Here is a 14152-nt window from a genome sequence, read left to right as displayed (position 1 = left end):
TGTTAGAAATAGTGAGGTTGAGCACACTTCTTTTTCCTTAAAAAGAAAAGGAGTACTTGTGGCACCTTTGAGACTAACACATTTATTTGAGCATAAGCTTTCGTGAGCTACAGCTCGCTTCATCGGATGCATGCAGTGGAAAATACAGTAGGGGGATTTTATATACATAGAGAACATGAAACAATGGGTGTTACCATACACGCTCTAACAAGAGTGATCAGGTAAGGTGAGCTATTGCCAGCAGGAGAGGGAAAAAAACAAAAAACCTTTTGTAGTGATAATCAAGGTGGGCCTTTTCCTTGACACTCTGATCAAAAAGCATCTGCACAAAACTATAGCATGTCTACAGTATCATTTTTCTAATGTTTTAACAACTCTCCTACTCTCCTACCACCTTTAATCTTGCGCTTCTTAGAGGTTGAGGGCAGGTTTATACTACCGCAGGGATCAATGCTCAGATCGATCCACCGGCGGTCGATTTAGCGGGTCTAGTAAAGACCTGCCAAATTGACCCCTGTATTCTACCCTTGACGAGAAGAGTAAGGTAAATCGATGGGAGATTTTTCTCCCTTCGACCCCCCCATGGTGTAGACCCCGCGGTAACTTGACCTAAGGTAAGACGACTCCAGCTGGAGTTGTGTAGCGTAGGTCAGCTTACCGCAGTAGTGTAGACATAGCCTGAAGGGAGTGGAAATAGACTGCGTGCAAAGAGAAATCTTAAAATCATTTTGAAGATGTTTATTAAATGACACAATCAGAACTTTTATGGGGATCACCAAAAGTTTTCTCTAAACTTTAACCTCCAGTATCTGTCCCTACACTTTTGTAAGGATAAAGAGAAAATGTAAAGAGAAAATGTCTGAGAACTTTTAGCATATAGCAAAAATAAATTAGTACAGTAATATTTCATTACTAATATTTCATTAAGTGCTTTAATTGCTGTATCAAAGCACTGTGCCAAAGGAGGAACAGACAAATAGTTACAAGGCTAAAACAAATGCAGCAAAGCATGCTCCTACAGTGGGGTAGCTAAGAACAATGTGTCAGGAATTGAATCCTTGTCTCTTAATTCTGCTGCAGACTCAGTGTGCAGCAATAGACTACTCAACTGGGCCCAAACTTTCAAAACTGTCCATTTGGTTTTTTTTGGGGGGGAAGTGGTGGAGATGCTCAATTGAAGCTTCCCTGGTTCTGATTTTAGAAGATGGTGAGGACCTCTAGCTTCCATTGTTTTCTAAAATATCTAAATTTGGACAATGGAAAATGAAGACACCTAAAATTACTCCACTCATGAAAATGTGGGCCTTAACATCTCTTCACCTCTTACCCTCCCTGTATGATAGGGGTGATGATAATGCTAACTCAAAAAACATTGGGAGTTCTGTAGATGAAACACAGTATGTAAATGCTGATTCTATGAGTACATTAGTGTGAATTCCTCTTCTTTTGGATGTTGCATTCCCACCCTCATTGACTGTCTCCATTCTGGTACTAATTGATGTTCTCCATTATGATTCCACGATGTCTCATCACTAGTAGTTGTCAGATTACTTTTTAATCCACTTTATATTAACCCTTAGAGTCTTCTGCACTGTTTCTAAATGCTCTCAAAGGGCTACAGTCAAGTGGCTTAAGCTGCCTTTAAATTATTGTTATCCACTAGGTTCTACACCAAAGCTGCTTTGTATTGCCAGATTTGACTTTCGAGCAGTTAACAAACAGGACTGCTGCACTGCTCATGTTGAATCTACTGGGTGCAGTTTAAGAACATGAATAAAAATAGAACAAGGAAGTAAATTAAATGGTTATTTCAAGCAGTCATAACAGGATATTTGCTTATAAGTAGAAAAGGACAAAGATGTTTATTTTAAAACTTAAGAATGCTATTTTCAGACAGTGGAAAAGTAGAAACAAATTTAAATGATAAAAATGTGTCGATTATGGCCTTATAAAGAGGTACCGGTGATATTTGTACTTGGTATTACAATCGGATAGAAATTTTTTTTTTAACTGATCATTTTGAAAAATTAAGACACTTCTTATGCAGGTTCCCCCCAAAAGTGTTGTTTGCTCTGCTGGCTGACCGTCTGCCATTAACTATTGTACCTCATTGATCGCTTTGGGCACAGTGCTGCTGGTGTATGTACAAAACTTACTGCTCCCAAGAATGATTGGTTTATGTGAGTATGTATCTGTTCAGGTACAATTGGGTCTCTCCTTTTCATCTGAATTTGTTTCTCACATGATGATTTGTTTGTGATACCATACTTAGCTCTGGTTAATAATTATACTACTGCAAACTAAGGATAATAGATTCAACTGGGGAATAATAGGTTGTTGCTTGCTGTGGAAATGGGCTTTCTATAAAGATAAAATAAACATTAGGAGATGAATGGTTATTTTAAGACTTTCATAGTGAATGTCTTTTCATAAAGAACAATGCTTAGAATTTTGGCATATAAATTAATTCCATTTATGCTGAGTCTTTAGTATGGTAAAGCATAAGGATAAGATAGCAATAAATATAGTAGAGCTTTCATATAGTCATATTTTTTTAAATCCAAGCTCAACTGGGATATGTATGTGCAGTCACCTTTATAAGGATCAGAGAACAATCACTGATGTAAGCATAGCTAAAGTGTTTAGGAAGCCTGTTTTTGCTGTAAAAGGAATCTTGAAAAAACTTCCAAAATGCTTTAGTAATAAATTAAGTTAATAAATTTTCAGCATCTGTAATGATTATCAAAGCATAAGATTTGGCTCAGAGCAAGTTTAGAATGTGAATACTTTGTGTCCCAGTCCTGGGTTCAGATTATTAGACTTCTCTCTCTGAGTTGGGCTCAGAAGGTAAGACCATAAATGCAGATAAAGGGAAACGGTAGAATCCAAGGTAATGCAGACAAGTTCTGCACCAGAGAGCAGAAGAGCACTGAATTAGAGGGTGGAGTTTTGTTCAATAGATACAAAGAGAATGTATCTTGATGTCCTTTCAAGATTACAGTTCTTGGGAAGTGGTATTAAGAAGAAGAGTGTATGTGGTTTTTCCCCATTGCTCACTTCTTTTCTTTGGCAAACTCCAGCCTTGTAAATTTGCTTAATGTTACCTCAGCTGCCATTCATTATCAATTATCCCTAACTGTGCGTCAAGTAAAAACTATATTGACTTTGTACCTTCTGCCCTGGGAATATCTCTTCACTAGTGAAAATTCAGACTATTTTAATTGATTCTAAGGGATGTACTAAATAAGCAAATGTCGTTGCTAAGCATATGACCAGTGCTGGACATACTTCCCTGTTTTAGAGATGTGGCCCACTGAGTTTAAAAGTTCCAGCATAGGATACTGATGATGGTCAACAAGGACAAGTGCAGAGTCCTGCACTTGGGACAGAAGAATCCCATGCACTGCTACACACTAGGGATCGAATGTTTAGACAGCAATCCTGCAGAAAAGGACCAAGGGGTTACAGTGGACGAGCTGGATATGAGTCAACAGTGTGCCCTTGTTGCCAAGATGGCTAATGTCATTTTGGGCTGTATAAGTAGGGGCATTGACAGCAGATCGAGGGACGTGTTCATTCCCTCTATTGGACATTGGTAAGCTCTCATCTGGAGTACTGTGTCCAGTTTTGGGCCCCACACTATAAGAAGGATCTGGAAAAATTAGAGTCCAGCGGAGGGCAACAAAAATGATTAGGGGACTGGAACACATGACTTATGAGGAGAGGCTGAGGGAACTGGGATTGTTTAGTCTGCAGAAGAGAAGAATGAGGGGGGATTTGATAGCTGCTTTCGGCTACCTGAAAGGGGATTCCAAAGAGGATGGATCTAGACTGTTCTTAGTGGTAGCAGGTAACAGAACAAGGAGTAATGGTCTCAAGTTGCAGTGGGGGAGGTTTAGGTTGGATATTCAGAAAAAACTTTTTCACTAGGAGGGTGGTGAAGCACTGGAATGCGTTACCTAGGGAGGTGGTGGAATCTCCTTCCTTAGAAGTTTTTAAGGTCAGGCTTGACAAAGCCCTGGCTGGGATGATTTAGTTGGGGATTGTCCTGCTTTGAGCAGAGGGTTGGACTAGATGACCTCCCGAGATCTCTTTCAACCCTGATATTCTATGATACTCCTTGTTGATCCAAGTGGCCTTTGCTTGTGTCAAACTGGAGCATTGCATGATGGAACTTCTTGTCTCCACAGGCCACAGCCCATATTAAAGATGAGGATGGCTACCATCTGCTGTATTTCATGCCAATAAATCTGCCAGCGTGGTCATCATTTGTACATGAGACACTTCATTGCCAATAGCACATCCAGCACATTTTTAAAAAATTCATCTGTAATTTTAAAAAAAAAAGCTGTTTTTTAAAAGTATAAAATATCTAAGGGCTCATGTGTATGCTCTCTGATCTTTCTGAAAAGTTTGGTTTTAGTCCATTTCCTGGCAGAGAAGTGTCCATCTTCTCACAACCATCAGAGAAGTCAAATAGGCATCTTTATGTGTAGGTCTCTAAACCAGCTGAGTTTAATCTCATGAGTTCTTAGGCTGGAAGAAATGGAGCTTTCAGTTCTTTCACTTATGTATTGACATTCTTGAGTAGTCAAGCAGTGCTAGTGTGCAACAACTGGTATGTATATTTGAATTTGGAAGAGATTACAGAACACTTCTGATCTTCAAAGCACTTACTCATTGGTTTTTAAGATGAAGGAATTTAATCAGAGAGAATGTTAAGATTTGGACTGAAAAGAATAATGCGAGGAATTTGAGTTACATTTACTCCGAAAACTAGGATAATTATTTTCTCTTAGCATTCATCTGGTTGAAGATCTCAAAGAAATCTTTCAAATTAAAATGAATTAGTCTGATCTCACCCTCATGAGGTAGGTAACTATTTTTCTCATGTTTCAGATGAGGAAACACGTTTTTAAGCTTAAAGTGAGGCACCTAAATATAGTATGAATTTAGATAAAATTAGTTGCATTTGAAAAGCTTTGTCCAGATAAAGGTGACTTACCCAAGGTAACAAGTTTCAGAGTAGCAGCCATGTTAGTCTGTATCCGCAAAAAGAAAAGGAGGATTTGTGGCACCTTAGAGACTAACAAATTTATTTGAGCATAAGCTTTCGTGAGCTACAGCTCACTTCATCAGATGCTCAAATAAATTTGTTAGTCTCTAAGGTACCACAAGTCCTCCTTTTCTTTTTCCAAGGTAACAACCGTATCGTGGAGCTGAGACTAGAACCAAGTTGTCCTGGTGGAAGTCCTGTGGTTTAACCACAAGACAATTGTTTCTTCTTTGTAAGTACAACTGAGTTCTGGTTTAATTTACCCTGTTGTGTCCTCTTTTGCATATGTATTGTATAGTATATCACACTCAGGTGTGAAATTTCTTGCTTTTATCCTGTTGTTGTCACTAATGTGCAGAACAGCATTAACACACCAAAATTTATATTTAAACACTATCCACTAACATATACTGATGTTTATACACACATTCATTAATCCATTATTAATACAGTTAGTAGTCACGGTAGTAATTTGGATGGTGTGATTGGTAATGCAATCTGGAGCATTTCACCTCCAAATCATAGTTCAAAACATGGTCAGAATGGACAAAAATCTCTTCAGTTGAGGACTGTTCAGAGGCCTGTGTGAAATTAGTTGTTTATGGTCCACAGTTACTCTGGTCTCAGTACCGGAAGTTTACATTGTAACAGGCACTGTTAGCATTCTCAGCAGAGAGAAGTCACGCACTAAAGAGACATAGTAGTGACTCACAGCCCACATGCCTAATGGTGGACCTTCTAACATAGAATGGCAGGACTGTATAGGGAAATTACAGTGTCTGTGTATCTTCTGCTGATCAGCAGGGGACTCTGCTTTCCTGAGCTGCCTCTTTGGTATCTCTCACAAGTGGTTAAAAGTTTTCAAAACGTAAACTACCCATAGAATATATGCTTCAAAGCAGCATACTTTACAGCTGGCCCAGGTAAGGTCCAGTTAAACTCGCTTCACTGCAAGCTTTGCCTTAGGAAGCGCAGCAGGGTTTGGCCCAATGGGTTCTCCTTATTAATGTAGCGTTGCATTTTTCAGAGTAATAAATAACTGTCTTGCATGCCAAAATTCTGAGCCTGGGAATATATATATATTGTGCCATGGCAGCACTGTGTTTCTCTGGAATCATCACAACACCATTGTTGTGTGTCAGCCTTTTAAGAGCACTTTCTTGTGGTTAGCCTTAAGATGTTCATATCTACCATTATTACACTATCGGTGCAAGTCTTTTCCCATAACTGGCCATAAGAGGGAAAGGTGTTGTCATTGTCTGTGGGTGTTTTGGCCAAATACAATGACCTGAATTGAGACCTGATTCACACAGATGCCTGGTAAACTTCAATAATAAGGGTGTAAAAAGGCAGTAAATATTTCTGGTGAATAGGCAATGTCTATAGTTTTATCTACATTAGAAGCACTACAATGTGTGTACTCAGGAACATTACATAAATGGCATGCAGGGCATGATGCCAAAGGCAGTGATCAATCAAGTAGTGCTGAGGTTCAGGATGTGATTTAAATTGTCCTCATTCAGGAGTTCTCATACTTTTTCATAGCGTGGAGCACAGTCACATCTTACTAGGCTTTAAGAACATGAACGCCCCCATTCCCTGTCACCTAAACCACATCCTCTACCATTTGCAATTGCACATCATCACTGTGGCAAGTACAGCAATTAATTGTATGCATTAGTTGCCTTTAATATGATGTAGCACCTGGAAACTATGGAGGAAAGTTAGCAATGTGTAGTTAGCCAGTTCTCTGGGGCCCAGTGCCAAGTGGTCACTGTTGGAGGACAGCTGTTCTGTTCCTTCCCTTCTTCTATGGTTCTGTTTCTCTGTTGGGCCCATTTTTAAAGGGCTTTATTAATGTATCTGGTCTGTGGATTATTCAACAATAACAGGGAAGTACAGAGCAAACTTTCAGTAATAATGAATTATAAGAAACTGGCTCTATCCTGTGCTCCTGGATTGCTTGACTTCACTGTCCCTCCTCTTTGGGGGGGGGAGGCTTGGGTGCTTTTTCCCTGCTATTTCCACCTTCTGGAACAGCTTTCTCACCGCTCTGCCTCTTCTGAATCCATCTCTAGATTCATCTCTTCTCTCTGCTTTAGGGCCCCAACCCTCTGTAATAACTTATTTGGAAGACTTGGAGTTTGAATTTATAACATTTGATTAGTTTCAGCAGTTCTACTGAAATGCACAAATATCCAACAATTAGTCTTTACATAATTGAACCAACAATTGGATATTTTTTCTTCCTGCTTGTGAATTTCAATTCTTTTGACACAGCTATATTCATTTTGATATATAAAATAATACCAGTAAGTACCCATCTAGTGCTTTAGATCTCCTTATGATTAATTCAAATGCATAACAGCAAAAGCAGTCACTAGGTAGGTTTGGGCAATCTATCTAAATCTATTTGCATAAAGCAAGAGAATCAAAACTCTCAATTATTCCCTCATTTCTCCTACCAGCCACCGCTTCCAGCAAAACAGGTGGATTCTGTAATTACTGCCCAATTGAAGTGAGCTATATCAACAGAACGGGTATGGCATGGATAAGAGCAGGGAAGGCTTCCTTCCCCCTGCTGCTCTGGGCTCTGAAATCCAGCAAAGTGGGTGGTCTCAGAGCCTGGGCTCCAGTGCAAGCCCAAATGTCTACAATGCTATTTTTAGCCCTGTAGCACAAGACCAAGTCAGTTGACCCAGACTCTGAATCTCGCTGCCCATGGGAACGTAGACCCACAATTACCTTATGCAATCTTGTGATCTGTAACGGTCACCTTTGTCTTCGTGCCCCTTCCATTGTGTTGTACACGCATGAGGTGTGTTTTAAACAGGAAAAAGGACTATTTCTTATGTTTGAACAGTACCCTGCACAAAGAGGCTGTAATCCTGATTGGTGTCACTAGGACTGCTGTAATACAAATCACACAGTGGATTGTTAACTCTGCTTTCATGTGGGCACATACATTGATGCAGTCAAAACTTTTTCTCAGGCATTAGCCAAAGAGGCTCATCTAAACATCTTTTCTGAAGCCCCTAAATACTGTCATTCTAACCTGACACTCCAGATCCTGTGACTTCTAGTGGCAATGGTGACTGATCTTACCAGCTGTAACTGCAGTGTCAGGAAATATTTGTTCAGCTACATATTCAGGAGTTACAGTGAAGTTATACAGATATACTTCTGATTCATTTTGTGAAGGGACATTATTGGAGATAGGCTGAGTTCTGTAGTGACCAAATATAGTAAGCCCTAAAATCACAGGCAAGAATTATTGCTTTGTCTCCTCAGACTACTGCACAATATCACTAAGATCAGAACAAAATCAATGGTCTGTATTTCCCAAGGGTACCGAGGATAAATTGGTTAATGACCATGAGAATCTCCAAATCGACTCATTAAATATCACATATAAACATATGGAGTGAAATTCTAGCCCCATTGAAGTCAATGGCACAAGTCCCACTGATTTCAGCAGGGTCAGGATATCACCCTGGGATAGGAAGATGATGATTGGGAGAAACTTGCCCTTCTTTATTTTGTTCCTTACTCCCAATATTGCTGATCATTAATATTTTCCACTTCTATAGCACTTCCTTTGTGAGCATCTCAGTGGACTTCACAAAATACTGAGTCTCACAGCCCCTGTTTGAGGGATAGATGAGTAAACGTTACAATCTCCATTTTACAGATGGTGAAACCGAGGCAGAAACTTAAATGATCTATCCAAGGTCACATGACAAGTCAGTAACAGAGCAGATAAGAAGTGCTGTGCCAGATCAGGCCAACTGTCCAGCTAGCCCAGTGTCCTGCTTCTAACTGGCGAGTGCTTCAGAGAAATGTGTAAGAAACTTTATAGTGGACCTTTATGGAATAACCTATCCAAAGGGGAAGTTTCTTTGTAACCCCAGTCACCTACTGATTGACTTTTGCTCGAAAGCAGGAGGATTTACATCACTCCTACACTTTGTTTTCATCCTATCTAATGTAAGTCTGGATGTTCTCATTATCAATATAAATGTCAATAAATGAGGACCAATCGCTTTGTAGGGAACAATCATTTGTCTATTTTGTGAGGGTGCATCTTCTTTAAATGACACAATATTAGCTCAGAGCGATCTGAACCCATGCCCTGGAATGCTTCATGAAGTTTTTGTGGTCATGGACAAAATACTGAGTTCAAAATGGCAATCATGCAAGGCTGCCGCTTTGAATTCAGTATCTCTGTAATGTTTCTTCTTAACGTTGCTGTTGGATTCAAAGGTTGGCAGTTCGGATTTTTTAAAGTTTATTTAGTTGTCATAAAAGGTGCTGTCTTGGAGACAGAAGTCCTCTGTGTACTCTCAGGTTCATCATAGGCAGTGGCAAGGCATAGTTCCCCACTCTGCTGCCACAATGCGTCAGTAGCCTCCTTGAGGAATTGCTGAAAGGAGATGAGGGTAAATTCATTCTCCAGTTCTTGGCATTTCTGCTGGGAATGCCAAAAAGAATGACAGTGCATTGGCTTTGTGATGTGCACACTTGCCCACTAAGAACTGGACTCAGATTGCATAGGCCACCCTGAAGAGCCTTAGTGATGTACTGGCTAGATTAGATTTCAGTAGGAGCTGCATCCATGCCTGAATTTTGGTCTGTACGTTTCTATTGCATTATCATGTTACACACTGGATAATGGGGTGTATTACTGGATAAATATTTTGCTTTAAAATCTGTGTTGACACAAAGGTAAGGTATATTTCACATGCCTAAAGCCAAAACTTTCAGATTTAGGTTCCTAAAGTCAAGTACCAGGAAACAGCTCAGTGTTTTTCCAGATGTGATGAGCATCTACAGTTCTGACTAGCTTCAGTAGGAGTTGCAGGTGCTCAGTATCTTTGAAAATCAGGCCACTTAAGGGCTTGCCTGGGTTAGGAAAAGTGGGTACGGTTATGTTGGGCTTAGCTACCACATTTCCTAACGCAGACGCATGTTAATGCCTTCGACTCAATTTCAGCAGGTCAGGTTACTAAGCTAAAAGTGTTTCTGTGCATGTATAGTGTGTATAAGGGGGGGGGGCGGCAGTTGAGTTTGTCAGACTTAGCAAGCTCATATCAGCTAAGTTGGACCTAAACTTAACCTTTCCTCTCTAGACAAAGCTTATTTAGGAGCCAAACTTTAGGCAACTAGGTTAAAAAAAAAAATTGTTGGCCTAATTCTACTAAACAATCAAACTATTCAGCTCTCTGGCAACATGAGCATGACAATTTGCCAGCCTGATTTGCAAACCTACTCATCCATATTTACCATATAGATGATGATAAAAAAAAATCCCATTAAAAATATTACTTGCAACTTTGCATGCTATATATCCCCCTTTCCTCTTGTTTTTGTTTTTAAATTCCTGCCTTTTTGTCATGCTTCACATATCAGAAGCTTGTAGAGGGATGATGACTAGTGCTATTCAGTTTCTTTTTGTAACAGAATGCAAAATGCTGATCACGGGAATTTGACAAATGCAAGGTCATGCGCATGGGAAAGTATCATTTGAACTACCTGTGTACATGGCTGGGTTCTAAATGAACTGTGACTAGTCAAAAACAAGACCTGTTTGTCACTGTGGAGGACTCAATATAAATTTCTGCTCACTGTGCAGCAGCAGTCAAAAGAGTAAAGAAATGTTGCCAGTTCTTATGATTGTATCAGAAGACTCCTCAAGTTAAGTGTCTCTCCAAAAGCCTTGGTTCCTTGTCACGTTATTAGGTGAAAATCTCAACTTCCATTTTGGGGGCGGAAAAAGTTTCTAGCCGTCATGGTGTGAAGAATGTGAACCCTAAAGGCTCCAAAAACCAACAATCCTGAATTTATGTTTTTGGGTTTTTTTGTTTTTTTTTTTTTAAATTCATGATATTTACATCAATCTCTTTGAGCTCAACTCTTTTTTGAACTCTTGGGGGTTGGCAATACTACAAATGTTCAAATGTGCAAATAACAGAATAGAAAATAATGCAGAGAACATTATGCCACTTCCTCAATGTATTCTCACCTGGATTGTGATTACCCTATTAGAGAAAAGATAGAGCTAAAATAGGAGAGGGAGGAGATGTCTGGAGAGCAAAGACAAAATTGATCAAAAGTATGGAAACTTCTACGGAGAGATTGGAAAGATGGGAACTACTAAGAAAGGAGGGATCTAAGATGTGACATGATAGAGGTATAGAAAATAAAAAATGGTATTGTCTAGGGGTATCGTCCTACTATTTATCCTTTTGCATAATAAAAGAACAGGGGGACACTCATTGAAAATGAAAGGCAACATTTAAAACTGGTAAGATTTTCTTCTTTTTTAATGCAAGACAGTTAACCAGAGGAAGTCATTACCATGAGATATCATTGAGGACAAGAGCATAGCAGGATTCAGAAAAGGATTAGAAATGGTTTAAGAGAAAACATTAGGAATTACAATACCAAATCAGACCAGTGATTTCTCTAATCCAATATTTATTTCTGACAGTGGCCGGTACTAGCTGCATTAGAGGAAGATGCAAGAAACTCTGCAATGAGTAGTTGTGGTATAACCTACCCATGTAGAAAGCTTCCTGATCTTCATTAGTTTATGGGATTTTTTTTGTCCTGAAACGCACAAACCCTCGGGCTTCAGGGACAAACAAGTGACTGAGAGCTAGAAAAAAATATTCTGTTGTAGGTTATTTCATAATTGGCCATTACAGTGTTTCTTGCACCAGATTCCTCTGAGGTATCTGGTTTGGCCACTGTCAGAAACAGGGTACCAGAATAGATTGACCGCTATTCTGATCTTGTACGGCAATTCCTGTGCCCTAGTCATTTTTTTTTCTTGAAACAATATCTTAGTTTAATGAAGAGGGGAAGCTGACTAGTCCTAGTCTGTGTCCTGTTGGAAGTTTGACACAGTTTGACACTGCTACAAAGAAAAACTGAGTAGGATTAGTCAGCTTCTCTTTGCAGCATGTTAATAGCAAAGTGAAGTTAACACCACATCATAATAGCACATCATTGCTTGTTGTGTGCATACAGCTGAGTGGTAGTGTGACTCGCAAGAAGCATCAGTAAATTGTATTGACCCCCCCCCCACCCACTCTTAAAGGGGAATGAACTAGATCAATTAATAGCCCTCCTCCACCTTTAATTTTTGTTATCGGTGAGATAAGGACTGCAAATGGACCTGTCTAAATGCTGACTTTGATTTGCAGCACTCCATTCATTCTCTGATAAATAAAGAATGCCATTTATAGTGCAACAGTTCTTGGCAATCACCAGAGGGAAATGTTCATCTGCTGTTCCCCAGAGTGCTTATAATGTAAAATTAAAGTTGCTTGACCCAGAGAGTAGCCAGCCAGCAGGTGTTAGCTGTTTGCCAGCACAAGAAGGGAAAAGCATACAGTGTACCTGAAATGCAGTTACTTTTCTCATGTGACCCTTAGGTTATGTCTACACTACAGCAACACAGCTATAGTCTTTCCATTGCTGTAGATAATCCACCCTTGTGAGAGAAAGTAGCTAAGTGGATGGAAGAATTTTTCTGTCAGCCTAGCTGTGTCTACACCATGGCTTAGGCTGACATAACTACATTACACGGGTATGAATTTTTCACACCCCTGAATGACGTAGCTAGGTCAATCTAAAGTTTAGGTGTAAACCAGGCTTCCGTGTGATTATTTTTAGGACTGAGAAGCTTAAAAATCATACACTCACTTCTGTGTTTAGCTGAAAAGGGCAATCTAGGAATAAGCAGAGCCATAGAAATTACAAATGGAAAAATACCAATAGTTCAAACTCCAGTTTCTTGAAACATGACTACGATAGTCTTTTGCACATAAAAAAATCATACCTCATTGATCCCCAGTCTTTATGATAAGGATGGCTGTCATCTTACGCTCCCAGAGGAATGGAGAGAAAAAAGCCATGTTAGTTTCTGTAATAATGTCCATTAATTTTGTGCAGCACTTAGATACCATGACTGTAGGCATACCATAAAAATCTAACATATATTGAGTTTGATATACTGATACAGACTTTTACAAGACCATTGAATTGCTCATAAACTCTGGATTGAAGTTTAGAACTCAAGCAGAAGTCCTACATTTATATTTTGACTTTTTTATCCCACTGAAGTCAATTGAGGCTGCTGGGCGCTCAGTGCTCTTGGAAAAACAGGCCATTTATTCTCGAATGTGGATGTGGGAACTTCAGCATCCATTTTTTGAAAATTTTGGCTAGTCTTTTTTAGGTGCTATTACTATACTAATGGTGGCTCACAATCAGACCTTGTTATGTAGTCAGTATGCTTTAAAAGGATAGGAAAAAATGAGACTAGAATAAGAGAAGCTATGGTAACAAAATTCTACTTTTACACAGACCCCACCCCGAATTGCATTGACAAGAAATAAAAAATGCCCACTGTACACCAGCATCTGTTCGGTTCAGGTGATGCATAGTTTAAGTACTATGGTTAAGATTTTCGAAGCAGTCTGGGGGATTTAGACAAATTTTCCACTAAAACTTATGGAAGATTTGTGTCCCAATCCCCTGCACTGTATTGAGAATCTAAACGCATATCTTCAAGAAGTGACTGCCTATTAATAGTGCAACTTCTTGTTGGACTGGAAGTTCAGGAGACCTGCTATTCCTTATAAAACCAAATATCAAATCAGTGTTAGTTTTTTGTAGGCATACAATGTAAAACATAACTTTATGGCATCCAGTTAATTGTTTCAACTCAGTTCCTTGAAACCACCAGATCCATATTCCCTGCTGCTAACGCTATAACTTTTTTTTTGCTTTTGCATTCCATGTCAGGATTCATAGGTGTGCTATAGAAATGCTTGACAGCACATACTTTTGCATACTTTTTTCTCTGCTAAGAAATCTGTGCAATGTGGATCTATGGTCATGAGACCATATTTACAATAAATGTTCTTGAGTGGTACAGGAAAGATTGTCTGAGTTTCCCTGTTCAAAACAAAGAAATATTGCAAACATTTTCCAGTGGTAAATAAGGCCGCCATTGCCCATGGTAATATTATCACAATTATTCACTTACATTCCAATTCAGTTTTTTAAAAAAAGAGTTCTCCTTCG

At 39.2% G+C, this 14152-nt stretch overlaps 1 protein-coding gene across 6 annotated transcripts in view; it reads left to right on the top strand.

The window, feature by feature from the left end:
- The window catches only part of KRCC1 (lysine rich coiled-coil 1), a 48303-nt gene that overhangs the window by 9475 nt on the left and 24676 nt on the right, over positions 1–14152 (top strand). The window contains exon 1 of one of the 6 annotated variants that reach the window (XR_006280615.1): positions 2153–2180. The exons of the other annotated variants lie outside the window; for them this stretch is intronic. The gene's annotated coding sequence lies outside the window, so the exon portion shown is untranslated. Of the gene's footprint in view, positions 1–2152; positions 2181–14152 lie in introns of those variants that run through there. 6 annotated transcript variants of the gene reach the window in all.

The sequence above is a fragment of the Dermochelys coriacea genome, chromosome 4 (genome assembly GCF_009764565.3).
Source record: "Dermochelys coriacea isolate rDerCor1 chromosome 4, rDerCor1.pri.v4, whole genome shotgun sequence".
NCBI lineage: Eukaryota > Metazoa > Chordata > Testudines > Dermochelyidae > Dermochelys > Dermochelys coriacea.
This window is presented reverse-complemented; position numbering and strand designations above follow the sequence as displayed.